Source organism: Cavia porcellus, unplaced genomic scaffold (genome assembly GCF_034190915.1).
Source record: "Cavia porcellus strain 051 isolate PalLab524CR breed Dunkin Hartley unplaced genomic scaffold, mCavPor4.1 scaffold_37, whole genome shotgun sequence".
NCBI lineage: Eukaryota > Metazoa > Chordata > Mammalia > Rodentia > Caviidae > Cavia > Cavia porcellus.
The window spans coordinates 9,422,141-9,436,611 of NW_026947520.1; the positions used below are offsets into that span (position 1 = coordinate 9,422,141).

Below are 14,471 nucleotides of genomic sequence, written 5' to 3' on the forward strand. Positions count from 1 at the left end.
CAAGCGCTAGACAATGAACCAATCACAAATGCTAGATTTGATCCAGTCTGTAATTCATGAGGCTTGGAGTCTCCTAATGTAAACCATGACAGTGGGTCACTGGCCGCGTGGCCTGGCAGGATCTAGCTCCCGCCTCCTCCCTTGATCCCTCTCTGCTGCTCACAGCCATCAGCTGCTCTTCTCTGCCATACTGTCCTGCATTGGAGCCAGCCAACCAAGGGGGTGAAACCTCTGCGAACAGTGTGCCCAAATGAAGCTCTCCTTAGAGTGGTGGGTATTGTGTCTCAAAGATGAGAAAACAACTGACACATGTGATAGATAAAGTTAAAATTTTTGCAGGTTTTATGTTGTTCTTCTTATGTTGCAATGGCCCAAAAGCAAGAGACCTTCTGGAAAAATTGTGCTTTGAAGACGGAGCTTTGGTCTTCTTCCAAAGGTGAGACACAGAGTACCATACTCTGACACACAATACTGGGCAGCTTCCAGCCCGCAGCTGCATGATTACAGGCGGAAGCAACCCACACTTTGCACGGTGGTATGTTGCAAGCATTATTTGGCATCCTGTGTCTTGTGTATTTATATCCCAGCATGACTACATACTGCGTGTCTGTGAGAGCACAGGAAATAGCCAATACTTTATTAGAAAATTGATTTTGCTCAATTGTTAATAACACACGTTCCCTCACTATGTTTAAGGCAAGTTCGAGTAAGCTATCGTGCTCAGCGGATTATGTGCAATGAATGTATTTTTTTCTTTTAATTTTTTCTGGGGGAAAATCAAACTCAAAACTTTGTACTTGGCAGGCAGGTGTTGTGCTGCTGGGCTAAATCTTCAGCCGCCCATGAGTGCATTTTTGACTTAAAATATTTTCAACTTGTAGGGGAAGTAGCAGGATAGAATTCTTTGAGCAAAACTATGAGAACTAAGTACACTAAGTTACATCTAATGCAAGCTGTTCTCAATTTCTTGATAGCACATACATTAATTTTTTAATACATACCATGTTCTATGGTGTGTATGGGCAAATAAATGTATTTAAATTAAATTATATGTAAGGCATTTTTTTTTTGAGAATTGAATCCAGAGTTCTTGCACTGAACGACAATTTTGTATTTCTTATTTTGAGACAGTCTCATAAATGTGCTAAACTTTCCAAGGCTGGGCTTGAACTTAAGATTCTTTTGCTGCATCCTACCAAGGGGATTAGGATTTTTTTTTCCTTAAATTCACTTATGTCCATTAAATATATATGCTACAACATGTGTGCTTTGGGACAGATAAATTTACATGCATCCATAGCCATTCTTAAAGTCTCAACTGTTTGAAGTGCTTAAAAAGGTTCTGAATCTGTGAATTTTTCAAGGCAAATCTGGGCTATTTCAGTGTGTTCCATGTTCTGTTGACGCGGCCACTTGCCCCCACACACACAACCCCAGATTCCTTCTGAGGGGTGACAGTTGATGGTGAGACCAAATTTGAAAATCAGAAAGGTTCCTCAGCATAAGACTTACCAAGTATTTCTAAAGTGGGTGTGAAGATCTCAGCTCAATGGGAAATTAATATATATTACTAATTTTTTTTCAAGAAGCCATCTGGTGGCCCCCAGTAAGGAGAGGAAAATTCCACCACCATAAACATGATCACAAGATCATGGGAGTTTTCACCTAACCTGTCCATAGAAGGGGATGGAACTCCTTCCGGGTTTGTGGTCTGGTTCAAACTGGATATTAAGGATGTGTAATTAGCTTTCTGCTCTTCCGCCCATAGGATTTGGGTTCAAGTGTAGTAAACAAGAAAACATTCCAGAACAAACTGCTTGAACCACCTGGTTGCTAGATCATTATCTGAACTACTGAAGGAAAAAAAAAGGTTCCTTCTTGCCGTTCATGTATAAGAGCTTTTGTTTTGTTTTGCTTTCTCCTTGCTGTTCTTTATGGGAGGTTTTGTTTTCCTTATAGTTTTTTGCCAACGCTGCTAGAATACATTTTCCTTTATTTGCACAATCAATATTGTATTTTACTCTCCTCCTACTTGCCTTTGCATGCTGCGGTTTGGAAGACCTACTACCAACAATATCAGAAAAAATTTTAAACATATAGGAAGACATAATAATAGCTCCGGAGGAAACAAAATTAACTAATGTTCCCCCTCTCTTCTGTGTATTTTCAGAGGTCTGTGCTAAGGCAGACTGCCTGATTTCTTGAAGCCAGCCCCATTTTCTTATTTCTGTATAAAGTATGCACTTCCTACTTTGCAAGCTTGTGGAGAAGAGGGAACCAGAGATCATTTCTAAGGAAGTCAGTATTTCCGGTACTACTTGTGAGCTGAAGGCTGTGATTGGTTATGAGGCAAGGAGAGAATTTTAACCACAATTGACCCATCATACTTTAATGCTGGAGACTTTAATTCAGCCCATGATCTTTGAGGTACTTCGAAAAACCTATGGCCCTGCTGCTTCAGGGCTGTAACCAGCCACCTGGGATCAGAGCCTTTCAGAGGAGCACGGAGCTCACTCGGAAGAAGGATGATGCCGGGCAGCTGTGCCCAAGCAAGTGACCAAGGAAGGAGGATTCAGCCCACAGATTGCAAAGCTCCTCTGCTTCCCAGCATCGAGGTGACAGAAAAGATCCCCAAATCTCCATTCGTCATGGCCATCATGGGCACCACTGCCCATAACAGATCCTAGAGGGAGGGAGGAAAGGGAGGGAGACCAGGAGTCGGGGAAGCATTGAGGAAGACAGGAAAAGACGAGAGCAGGAAGGAGAGGGAGTGGGTGGGAGAGAGAGGGAGCAAAGAGGGAAGCAGCTGCTCGGCCTCTGAAGCAATGCACAGGTGGTAGGAATTGCATGCCAAGGCCCTGAGTCCCTAGGCAAAGGCCCGAGTCTTAACCTAGCGAAGGAGAACCCCCAGGAGGCAGTGGGTGTTACACAGCACGGTTAGGGTTCAGCACCCGCCTCACTCATTCCCTCATATATTCAGAGTGTGCTCCGTCATCACAGAAAAAATTGAATGAAAAATATTGCCCCTGGGAAATAAGAAAGCTAGCAACCTGGTACCAAAAGTTTCTTGTCATGACCTCAAGTCTGCAGGTGATTATTTGTGAAGGCGTTTCTAATATCCTGTATCTCACTTGCTCAGGGTGAGTTTAAAACTTAAAGAGCAAAGCCAGGCGTGGTGGCGCACTCCTGGAATCCCAGCACTTGGGAGGCTGAGACAGGAAGATTGACATGAGTTCCAGGCCAGCCTAGGCTACAGAAGCCAGTTCAAGGCCAGCCTGCGCTACTCAGTAAGCCACTGTCTCAAAAATAAACAAATGAATAAAAATAAAACTTAAATAGCATGATGGAGCTCAGTGGGAGAGTGTTTGCCTAGCAGCCCTGAGACCCTGAATCTGAGCCACCCCCAGACTGAAAAAAAGAGACAGAGATACAGGTGGGGGAGAGGAAAGGAAAGAGTAGGAGGTAAGAAAGGGGATGATGAGAGGAGAGGAAAGCAGAGAACAGAAGAGAGGAGAGGGGAGGAGAGGGGAGGAGAGGGGAGGAGAGGGGAGGAGAGGAGAGGGGAGGGGAGGGGAGGAGAGGAGATAAGGGATGGAGAGGAGAGGAGAGGAGAGGGGATAGAGAGGAGAGGAGAGGAGAGGAGGGGAGGGGAGGGGAGAGAGGAGGGGAGGAGAGGAAAAGGGAGTGGAGGGGAGGGGAATGGAGGAGAGGAGAAGAGAAGGGAGGAGAGGGGAGGGGAGGGGAGGGGAGGAGAGGAGAAGAGATAAGGGATAGAGAGGAGAGGAGAGGAGATGGGATAGAGAGGAGAGGAGAGCAGAGGAGAGGAGAGGAGGGGAGGGGAGGGGAGGGGACAGGAGCACAGGGGACAAGAGGGCACGCTGGATAGAGAGGAGAAGAGAGAGGAGAGGTGAGGGGATAGAAAGGAGAAGAGAGGGATAGAGAGAAGAGAGGAGGGGAGTGGAGAGGAGGAGGATGGTCCTTTAGATTATACTCACATAGTAAAGAGAATCAAGAATGATGAACTCCTCCCCACCACCATGGCACCCCAAGCAGATGTTCCTAGACCGACCCCCTGAAAAATCAACCCCAGACGAAAAATGTGCTGAACCAGCTTGCACTGGTCCCACACCGCTCCCGGAGCACGCCAGCTTGGCACTGCAGGCTGGGCATACAGGCTCTCTTGCTTCTCTTTGTGGCTGACGGCCTAGCGTGGCTTGCTGTCATTTCTCCCTGCTTCCTGGAACAGCTTTCTACCACAAGCTGCCGGGCAGAGAAAAGTTTCCAAGTGCTCGCTGATGAACTTCAAAGATAACATGGGCGGGGAGCGGCTTAACCAGTACAAGAGAGGACAGATACACAGAGAAGCCAGAACCAAGGCAGGGAAAGTTGAGAGATCCAAAGGTGCCGGTCAGGTTAGGAGAGCCATCAAAATTCCCCTCAGGCCACACACGTCTCACTTTAAGTGTAGCATTAGAAAGGATGTAGCGTGATGTTAACATTCTTTGACATCACTGTACTTCAGTTTTCTGGATCTTCTCTCTTCCAGTTTAGAATCGTCAGAAAAACTATGCTATTGTGCTAAGGAGAAAACACAATTGGGGAAAACAATCTATGTCTTCGTGGGCAGGAATGCATCCTACTCCTGCGAAGGATCTGCCCATATTTGGCTGTGATGGGGAATCGTGAAAGGCTGCCTTAGTCATCGCTGGGATTACCTGCGAGACCTGCACATCTCAGAGCTGGGCAGGTTTGTGTGGGCTCATTGCAGGGCTGGCTCCAAAGAAACAGCATGGTGGAAGGGTCTGGCAGGGGACACCTGCTCACCTCATGGCAGCCAGGAAGCAGAGAGAAGAGGGAGGAGCTGGACAGGAAGGGGCCAGGGAAAAGATACAATCCCAAGGTGCACCCCAAGACCAGCCAGACACACATAGCACTGTGCTTTCCTAATCCCTTAGGCACCTCTCAGGCAGGGAAGATTAACCATGCACAAGGACTAAAGAATAACTTGTCACTTGCATACAAATCAGATCACGGGAACAGTATCACGCTTTTCCAATCCAGCTCATAACCAAGACACCTCATATATTCACGTTTGTTTTATTTATTTATTTATTTTTTTATTTTTGTCTTTTTCTTTTTTATCGGTACCGGGGATCGAACTCACGACGGCCTGCTTGCAAGGCAGGTACTTATGCCGCTGAGCTAAATCCCCAGCCCCTGTTTTATTTTTAAGAGAAGAGATGTCTTCCATCACATGCACGCAAGAGATATTTTGGCAGAATGTGGGAACCGAGCCTTCGCTACGGTGATGTGATTCAGGTTTTCATGTCTGTGGCGAGTCAAAGCCCAGGAGAACACTCTCTGTTCTCTCCTGAAACTGCCATGTGGTTTTGCATGTCAGCTGCAGTTAATTGAAATTCCCTTGCCAATACTTTGACTCCTGGCAAAGGGAGCAACGTGAATTCTCCCCCAAGAGTCCTCCCCTGAGCTGCAATGGATAAAATATGCAAGGGTAGCCCTCTCCAACTATCTCTAATCCTGGAAATCTGACGTCTCTATCATATCATTCACCTCCATGGATTCGCTTATTTCTGCAGCAAGTCTGTAGGAAGCTTTGAAAGTCAAGCAGCTTCCGATGTGCTTTCTCAGGCACCAGGCACCCTTGACATGGGTGTCAATTCCAGCACATAGGTGACCACTGTGACTTTTGTTTTTCATCTTGGCATCCCTTTTGGAACCTGTTTGTCTCACACATAAGCAAGGCTGTACTGTTTTGGAAGAAAGCAAAAAGAACTCTCTCATCATCCATGTATCCAGAGAACGGCAAAAAAACTGATAATGAGAATTCTAACGACATCAGCTAGAGGGTACCAGCATACTGTAAGAACCCCTGCAAATGTGTCTGGAATGAACCTGGTAGGATCCAAATGGATTCCCCAGAGAAGCACTGCTGGAATTCTCAGCTGCCAGCACCTCCAAACGTGACCTTTTGCGGTCTGTATGCTGAAGGGTGGTCTTTAGGATAACCCTAACTCAACATGACAGTGTTCTTAGACAATCAAGGCAAAGACAGGACTAGATACACGTTAAAGACAATCACACATCAGCAAAGGGCAGAGACCTGGAATAGATCATTTCAGACAGCCTTTCAGGAGAATTAATCCTGCAGTCATCTCACTCTAGGGCTTGTCCCCTCTACAAGTAGGAGCCAATCCCCTTTTTTTATTTAGGTCACTCAGTTTGGGGCATGTTGCTAACAGCAGGCTCAGTAAACTAATGTGGAACCGGCTAATGGCTGCACTGGGGTGACAGTTTCCTTACAAACTTGCTCACAAACTGTCTTCCTTAAGCTCCAGCATCTCTAATCACCGGGTGTGGTGGTGCACGCCTGCAATCCCAGCACTTGGGAGGCTGGAAAATAGTTTGCAAATGAGCCGAAGGCCAGCCTGAACTGCATAGTGAGACCCTGTCTCAAAAAAAAAAAAAAAAAAAAAAAAAAAAATCTATTGCAATGGCTCTAAAAAGCCCTAACTTTATCAAACACGTACTATGCCCTGAGACCAAGCACCTACCTTGCCTGTCTTTAAGAAGTTCATTTCACATGCGGAAAAACTGAGTCCCACAGCTGCCCCCTGGATCACAGACGCTAAGATGAATTTCTACACAACGCAAGGGTGTCTTCATCAGATCTCAGGGCCCTTAATCAGAAAATACACCCACAAAGCACCCGAGCCCCTGCAACTTCCTTACGCTAGCTTCTCCGAAGGTTGCACCTTTACGCTTAAAAGTTTGCAGGTTGTACTCTGGTAGGTGTGGAAAAGTGGGGAAAATGTTTTAAAGAATAAAAAGGGAGCGGCCAGAAAGATTCAGGAAACAAGGGTAGAGCACTTTGAAGACCGCAATCATTTCAGCTCTCTCCACTACCTTTGCAATCAGGTTGGCTCAACTCAGGGTACTTGAAGCTCAGGGGTGCAGACGCAGGCTAGCCACTGCGCATGCGCATGCGTAGCGAGACCTTCTCCCCCTCCCCCGCAGGTTTTGGTCCAGAGCTGCAGCGAAGCGGTGGGCAAAACGGAAATGGAAATTAGCCCGGAGCCTGGCGCCTGGGGCTTGGATGAACCATTCCTAGAGGTGACCGAGATCTTTTGGCTGCAAAATGGTGGCTCGTAGTGATGCCACTTTTGAACATCTTTGCGAACTCCTATCCACTCCATAACCCCCTTGCACCGCCCTCACGGTCGCCCTTTCCCAATTCATGAGAAAGGACTCGTTAGAAACCGGTCATCTATTGTTATCCAAAATGGAGTACAGGACTAGATTCTCCAAGGCACTTCGCTGAGCCGCACAGCAAGGAACATGAAAGGAAGGAGGGGTGTGGGGGTAAAACCCAGCAGACGCCTATTTGGCGCCTCCCGCGACTTATTTCTGCTCAGCTGTGGCTCCCACCAAAAACGGACCAAAACCCAACGACGCGCGTGCGTAGCTTCGCAGGGCACGCGCGGGAATACCAATGGCGAGGAGTGCGCGTGCGCAGCGCGTTGCGGGGGGGCGCACAGACAGACAACCGTGGAACGCGCATACGCCGCGCTGGGTAAAGTGCGCGTGCGCATATCAGGTTTGCGGAAGAACGGGCGAGTGCGTAGCGTCACTGTGGAAGACTGCGCGTGCGCAAAACTGTAGGGGCTGCGGGTGCGCGCGCCTCTTCCCCGCCCCCACCGCGGCAGAGCTCCGGCATCATGGCGGCGCCCGCGCCCGCGCCCCCGCCGCGGCGTGCCACTCACCTCATCTTTGACATGGACGGTCTGCTTCTGGGTGGGTAGTCCCCGGTGACGGCGTTCCCGGGAGGGCGCAAGATAGGGGATGTGGGCGTTCAGGACTGGGGGGCCGCGGAGGGGCGGCATTCCAGAGCGCTCGCGGTCCCATGTCCCCGCCGGCCGGTGGATGTGGCCTCCACGCGGCCCCGGCACCCGCTTCCAGTGGGGCCGGAGCGCTTGAGGGCGCTGTCCCCGGGGACCACCGTGCACTGCCGGGCACCAGTGCCGCCTCCTCCCCTTTTCCCCTCCCCTTTTTTCTCCCCCCAACTTTTCTCCGCGCTCACCGTGGTTCGCTCCTTTTCCGCCACCTCGGGGGACCACCGCGATCCGTGCACTGCCTTAGTTTCCCCAGCTGCAAAATACAGTCAGGGGTACCTGCCCGCTGGCTCCAAGGCTGCTGCAGGGGGCGGACGCGGGTTGCAGCATCCTTTGCTGAGAGGGTTCTTCTCAATTGACCTTATCATCCCTGCTGCAGACTTGGCCTCCCTCCTGGGAACGCAAGATTGGAAACATTGTCAGGGTCACAGCTGGACTCAGGAGGTGGGGTTACTGCCAAAGTAGGGAAGTCCGAGTGTTTGCAAAATTCAGCCCTGGAACAAGCCGCGAGCAGAATTCAGCCAGTCCTAGAAGGGCAGAAATTGAGAAACCCTTGCTTAGTTTTAGCCCAAAGGGCACCCCATCCCCAAACCTGCAGAGTCCAAATCTGCGTTGGAATCCAAGTGTCTGAAAGTTTGAGAAACACTGATCTCTACGGATTCCTAGTGATGTACCCCACAGCTCAATCACTTCTAGCAGGAAAGTACTTTACCAGAAAAGGGGATCCACGCAGAATTCAAAGAATTAAAGACACTCAGTTGAAAAACTCCTGAGACAACAGTGTTGATCTCGGCCCAAAGCCTCTACAGAATAAATGCTCCAAAACATATGTTCTAACGTCCGCTCTACTGGAAGGCTTCCTGAATCTATAAACAAGACTCCCTACTTTGTTTATAGACTGTTGACATGATTGTGATTGCTTCATCTCGTACAACCCAGCTAGGTAGGAGGAAATATTTTTACTTGACTAATTAAAAACAAAAGATTGCGACTCTAGGAGAGTTTGTAAAGATGTTTGTCCAAAGTCTAGCACTTAATGAGGAAGATAGTCTGGAAGTGATTGTAAACCCATTTAGTGCTAAGAATAAATGATCTGTTCATCTTAATTTGTGGATGTGACCTTGGACTCCAAGATCACATTTCCAAATTGTTCAGCTGTAATGAGACTTTTTTTTTTTTAATGGCACACAAAAACTAGACTCTTCTTTTCTTTTAAGGATACAGATAAAAACGGATTAATTCCCAAGCAGGAAAAAGAAATCCTCACAGAAATCACTCATTAGGAGGAGCAGTTAATGTGGGTACAAAATTTGAAATTTGAAAAGCTGCTGGGATTCATAAGCAGAGCTGGAGATGTGAATTTTCTTACTCAGGTGGGCAAGAAGTTTAATTGGCAAATAAATTTCTTAGTCACTGAAGAAGAGTCCAGATAACCTGCTCCCTGAGAGGTTCATGAATTTTAATGCAAACCAGGATGACTCATTACAAGTAAATTTTTCAAAGTTGTAGACGAGCTTGATGGAGAATCCTGACCCTGGGTTTCACACACCATGTAGCCAAGCCCTTGAGAGAGGAGCTTAACTGGCATTGAGTTTCTTAGGGGTCACTACCAGCCAGGGTCTTTTGGGCAGTTGAAGTAGGTTGGTTGGTTGATGAAGCAGGAAACTAATGTTAGCCATTTCCTCTCATCTTGTCCCAGAACTGATTCACGCTGTTTGGGGGGAAAAAAAAAAAAACCTTGCAAAAATATGACAGAAAACTATGGCCCTCTTTTTTTGTTTCCCTCTTCCCTCATTTTCTCTTATTTCTGCTTTCTTACCCCTTCGGCACCTGTGAATGGCTCAGATCTCACAGGACTTCCCCAGAAGTTTATCTTTGCATCCTCTGTGGCACAAGATGTCTCCTGTAAAACATAACTTTTTAAACACACACTGCTTTATTTTGTTTATTACTGACCAATGTGTGCCAGCGCCTTGGGGCCATCTCCGTTCAATGTATCTGTTCAGATAGCAGTTCAGATAGATCTGTTCAGATAGATTACCAGTTTCTAATGAGTTCTTTCTCAGCACCGACTCTTGCTTTGGAACTTTTATTACCTTTACTCAGGACACTGTGATGGCCAGTACAGCCCCAGGCCCCTGCATCTCTGGGAAGTGAAACTGCAAATAAAATAGTTTCACAGGGAAATACTTACATTCCAGGGAAAAGTGCATTAATCAGAGAAAAATGAGGAAGTAAAATGGGTATTTTAGCAGACCTGTTGAGGAAAATACTGGGCACTTCACAGTGCTTTGGAAATAGATGATGCCGGTAATTTTACTTTTAAACAGAAAAAACACTTTGGGATTCAGGGGTTTTTTCAGTCTTTGGGCTTGCGCCCAGAGTCTAACCCAAGGCCTCATACATTCTAGACTAGCATTTCTCCCTGAGCTCTACACCACCAACTTTTCAGTTTTTATTTTGGGACTGGGTCTTCCTAGGCTGCCCAGGCCAGCCTGGAAATAGTGATCTTCCTGCCTCAGCATCCTGAACGGCTGGGCTTACAGGGAGGTGCCACCTAACCCAGCTCAGAGTCATCTTTTTTTTTTTTTTTCTAAACTTCACACAAGGTATCAATTAACCAGCCGTGAATTCTCTGTTTTGTGCCTCAAGTGTCATTCAGAGAGTGGGAAAAGGGAACTGAAATTAAAAACAGTGACAAGATCTCAAAGGAAGAAGAAAGACGACAGATATGTCAATATCTGAATATCCAGACTGGAAAAATTAGCTAATCTGTATGTCACTGAAAGGACAAAAGACGGGCTATGTTTCTTTAAAAGAAGACCTTGGTCATCCAGAGTGAATATAAAAACCAAAAGCATTCAGATGAAATGGGTTTGATGTAGTTTAACCTGATGTTCCTGGAAATCTGTTATCTGGCCCACACTTAAGAAAATGCTGGAGTTTTTTCACCCCCGTTTTAAATAACTGAGTCTTCAAATCAGTATTTATGGTGTTAGCGTAGCTCTCCTTGAACTGAGTCATATTAGGTGTTCTGTCACCACATCTGATGAGTTGCTACCTTTAAATCTGGGGGCCATGAACCCTAATCAGTACCATAATGGCTATAGTGGGGTGGTGGATGGAGGTAGGATTCGTGTTTCATGAGCACTCAGAATTTGCAGTTTGGATACATGTCACCTGTGGTGTGCATCAGACTGTGTTTTCCGGGAGTCTGATACAGTTACTTAAAATCCTTTTAAAATCATCAGAAAGTAGAGGTGGCAGGGGGGTATAGCTCAGGGCTATTGTGCCTGGCTGGCAAGTGCAGGGTCCTGAGTTCCATAATAAGAAAAATCTGGGAGGGGAAATAATATTTGGAGTTTGGAGGTAGCTGAATACAGCATGGCAGTAATTGGCTGAGATTCTGTCTCAGCATCCTACGGTGGGGTAGAGCCCTGTTATCTGCCCCTCTGCTGGTGCGTGGCTGCCTTCTTGCCCAGTATGGGCGGTTGGGACAGGGTAGAAGAGCCTGCCACACCTCGCAGGTTGTGTGAGATGCCTCGAGGGCCCAGAGGCATGGCGTTGGCGTTGGACACGGTGCCCGGCCCTGAGAGGTTGAGTGGTGGGGCTGATGCGTCATCCTTCCACAGAAACCCACAGACATGTGTGCGTGAGCATGGTCCCCCACGAGCATCTTAACTTAGATTGGGCTATTGCTTTCAACCTGCAGACATCATAAAGTCAAAAACCCAAATAGTGTCGCTTTCTTAACATCAGCCAAGCCCTGGGTGAATTTTGGGAAGAGCAAGCGCCTGCGTTCTTTGAACCCCTGTGCTCCCTCTGAGGTTTAAGCGTGGAGATGAGGTATGCTCACATTAGTTAGTTCCAGTCACCTCGTCATTGTGCTGTTCAGTCCAGGCTGGGCTCTTGAGAATCTTGGCCTATCTGCTGGGCAGGCAAGTGCCAAAGAAGGCACTGAACGATCTTTCAGCCTGGGATCTTGCAGAAATGCTGGTAGAGGGCAACATGGTGACCACATGCTCTTGATTTTGGAGAAATCCCAGCCCCACACCAGCCTGTATCGTGGCACCTGGTCTGCAAATCAAGGCAGCAGCCCTGCTTGATTCCCAGTCTGCCTTTACTCTTGCTCTCCTGGTAACTAACTGTTCCCTTGTTTTTATTTTACCTGGATCAGTGAGATGGAGAGGCCAGACTTGGAACAGAGACATCCAGAGCGTCCTCTTGTTATAGACCAATCAATGAGGAGCAGAGTTGTTTCCCAAACTGGAAGGTTTGGGGTAGAGGACGAGCTTCTGTTTTATGTGAGTGAAAAGGCTTTGCCTACAGGGCTCGGTATCCTTGGGATTCTGTCTTCTCACAGACCAGGACCATTTCACCCTGAAGTGTGTGTGTTCCTCTAGTTAGCCGTTCGTGATCCAGGACCACCCTTCTTGTCTTTCCAGTGATCGAGAAAGGGTGAGACTGAAATGTCAGCAGATTTTAGAGTGCAGGTGTGAAATACTTGTCCTTCCTTTTCTTTGTCCCGGCTTCCTGTTCCTCTTGGTGTGGCTTTATTTGGAATCTGAACCACGCAAACTGGGTGGAATCAGAGGAGAGTGGTCATCACTTTCTTGTTTGTTATTTTTGGAACAAGTACTTTGTTCTTTTGTGTCCTTGAGAGGCTGGGTGGGAGAGGATTTTACTGGTCTCCTTTCTATGCTTGCTTGAGCTTTATTCTGATTCTTTTCCGTATCATTTGAGTATCAGTTACTCTGTCATTTGTCAGGGCTAGATGGAGATTTAAAGCAATTTGTACAAAGCAGTCTCCTTCTAGACACAGTCGTGTAAATTTCCTGGTTATGGTTACTTGTCAGGTCTTTCCATGAGATGCTCAAAAAGCGATGCGTGGTTTCTATGACTGGTGTCTCCTCCAAACTCCTATACTGAACCCTGATCCCCAGTCCAGGGGTGGTAAAAAGTACACAGCTTCTTTACGACAGCTGTGTCCTTGCAGATGGGAAGACTTTTCTCTTAAGAGAATCCTGTGGAACCTGTGTGTCCTGCCATGCCAGGGCCCAGCGAGGAGGTAGCAGCTGTGAAGTAGACAGGGTCCTGGCGCATTGATTGCAGCTTCCCCACCTGCAGAACTGTAAGCAATTCATTTCTGTTGTCTGCAGATGACCTAGTCTCAGACTCTTTATTGTAGCCGAAGCCTGATGTAAGACAACAGCCTGTATGTAGGCAGGAGGCAAGGGGGTGTACCTCACCGAGGTGAATTTGAATATAAAATTCCCAGCATCAAGTATAAGTGCTTACCAGTGAGAAGAAATGCAGCCTTTAACATGTCACAATCTTTTAGTGTTTTAATGCCAAGGAGATGGGGCTGTATTTGTGTTTTCATACCAGTATTTAAGGTAGAAAAGTGCCCCTTTCATTGCGAGTGATGATTTTCTTGGAAGGTAGTAACAGATGCGGTATGAGAGGTATGTTTTTTCGCCTGGTCTGTGCACAGGTGGGCTATCATACGAGCCCGCTGTGAGCAGAGTTTGCTGGGTAGATGTGTTGGTCTCTGCAGGACAGAAGACTACCAGAATTCCCATAGGAGAAGGGGACCTTTGTTTGGGGTCACGGTTCCAGTGGCTTCAGTCCGTGGTTGCCTTCCCCAGGGTGGGGCAGTGTAAGCTGTTCCCTTCTGGTGAACAGGAAGCAGAGAGACAAGAAGGCCAAGGGTGAGCTAGCCTCCTGTACGGGGTCCAGCTCCTCAAGATCCCACTATCTCCCGAAAGCCCTGTCAGGTGGGGACCAAGTCTTCAGCGCGAGAGCTTTGCCAGGGCACGTGAGATCTAGCCCATAACTTAGATCACTGCCTCCCTTCCCATGCTCTTTACTCTCTGCCCTCCCTCGGTGTAACCCACAATGACCACCAGCAGTGATCAAGTTTGGGGCTTTTGTTTGACATTGGGGGTGCAGGGTTGCCGCTGACACCCCTTGACTCTGTTTATTCTATGAGTTCTGGTACTTGGGCCAAGGCACACGCTCTCCTGTGCTTCATGACGTTCTGTTTAAAACCTAGTGCATCTGACACAGGCACCCAGACAGAGGAGGAGTAGAGCAACATCTGTGTGACTCCTCGGACCCCCTAGACTGCATAGTCTACATATGCAGGGAAAGCACAGATGCATTGGAGATTGCAGCAGACCTGGAGGCACAGGGCCAAGAGCTACACTCAACGCCCAGTGCCCCCTGAGTCACCGGACCCTCTGCTCACAGGCTGCAGAGGTTCTCTTCAGTGGGGACTTTGGAGTGGTCCGTGCCCTAGGCCAGCACCCTGCAGCCCACAGAACATCCTACCAAAGCAGGCATGTCTGTGTTGCTTTCACTTAAGTTGAAGGAGAGTACACCACAGCTTTAGAGGAGTGAATGGATTGACTTGTCTATCTGTTCTGAAAATATCATGCTAAGTGCTGGGGACAGAGGTGGGGAGATTGCAGAATGGGTCCTTCAGGTGTCCGAGAGTCCACTTGGGACTTAAAGTGTGGTCCGTGCGATGAGTCGGTAATTGCTGGTGACACACACACA

General features: G+C 47.7%; 2 protein-coding genes and 1 long non-coding RNA gene across 8 annotated transcripts in view; 2 read left to right on the plus strand and 1 right to left on the minus strand.

The window, feature by feature from the left end:
• LOC100717716 (steryl-sulfatase-like) overlaps positions 1-12,421 on the minus strand; it is a 188,675-nt gene extending 176,254 nt beyond the window's left edge. Inside the window, exons 1-2 of one of the 5 annotated variants that reach the window (XM_063243266.1) lie at positions 12,079-12,421; positions 8,099-8,303 (exon numbers count right to left, since the gene is read on the minus strand). The gene's annotated coding sequence lies outside the window, so the exon portion shown is untranslated. Of the gene's footprint in view, positions 1-7,781; positions 7,931-8,098; positions 9,272-12,078 lie in introns of those variants that run through there. The other 4 variants (XM_013145438.3, XM_013145436.3, XM_063243264.1 and 1 more) reach the window with 4 other exon arrangements.
• LOC134474741 (uncharacterized) lies at positions 340-3,341 on the plus strand. The gene is made up of 2 exons (XR_010045591.1): positions 340-436; positions 2,171-3,341. It is a non-coding gene; the product is annotated as an uncharacterized LOC134474741 (long non-coding RNA).
• LOC100717999 (pseudouridine-5'-phosphatase-like) overlaps positions 7,682-14,471 on the plus strand; it is a 57,208-nt gene continuing 50,418 nt past the window's right edge. For both annotated transcript variants that reach the window (XM_013145440.3, XM_063243267.1), the window contains exon 1: positions 7,682-7,812. The gene's annotated coding sequence lies outside the window, so the exon portion shown is untranslated. The remainder of the gene's footprint in view (positions 7,813-14,471) is intronic.